The sequence below is a fragment of the Nicotiana attenuata genome, chromosome 7 (assembly GCF_001879085.1).
Source record: "Nicotiana attenuata strain UT chromosome 7, NIATTr2, whole genome shotgun sequence".
In the NCBI taxonomy this organism is placed as follows: domain Eukaryota; kingdom Viridiplantae; phylum Streptophyta; class Magnoliopsida; order Solanales; family Solanaceae; genus Nicotiana; species Nicotiana attenuata.
This window is the reverse complement of record NC_031995.1, coordinates 14,869,113-14,870,017: the sequence shown is the minus strand read 5'-3', so window position 1 is coordinate 14,870,017 and position 905 is coordinate 14,869,113.

Genomic DNA, 905 nt, shown 5'->3' with positions numbered 1-905 from the left:
CAACCCGATCCATATATAATATTGTTGCGGCGTGCAACCCGATCCATATATAATATTTACAATTATAACGAGAGTCCCGACAAGGGATCAATAAGGTCCACACTATCCCGACAAGGGATTCGATAGCATGAGCAATTACGTCCCGGCAAGGAGAAACATCTATAACCACACTTGTCCCAACATCTAATTACCGCAGCTATAACCGATCCTGTTACAACATCTAACTGCCACAACTATAATCAATCCTTTTACAACATCTAACTACCACAACTATGATCAATCCTGTTACGACATCTAACTACCACAACTATAATCAAACTTGTTACTACACCTAACCACCTCAGCTATAACCAAACCTATTACAACACCTAACTACCTCAGCTATAACTTTAGTCCTTACTCAACACAAGGAATCATTAAACGAAGCATCCGTAATATCAATTAAGAACACAATACAAGGGAACCATAACTCGACAATAGCCCGCCAAGGGACAGCATAATGATCTTTTCTCTTCTCACTTTTACTTCACAATTCATTTCACAACTCGAGCCAATGCTCTAGAGGTTCAATTATCACTTATACTTTCGCAATGCGTTCTACGACTGGAGCCAACGCTCCTCAATAATCATAAGTCACTATTCTTTTCACAACTTTATACAACAAATAGAAATACTCACCAAGGCATGAATAATACGAGGAAGTCATGAAATTCACAATATAAGACTCACGGTCATGCTTGACACCAACGTATAGATACTCGTCACCATGCCTATACGTCGTACTCCACAAGAAACACATAACAAATATGACACAACTCCTAATCCCTCAAGCTAAGGTTAAACCAAACACTTACCTCGATGCTTTGAATTCAACTCAAGTCTCAATTAGCTTTACTCCTCGATTC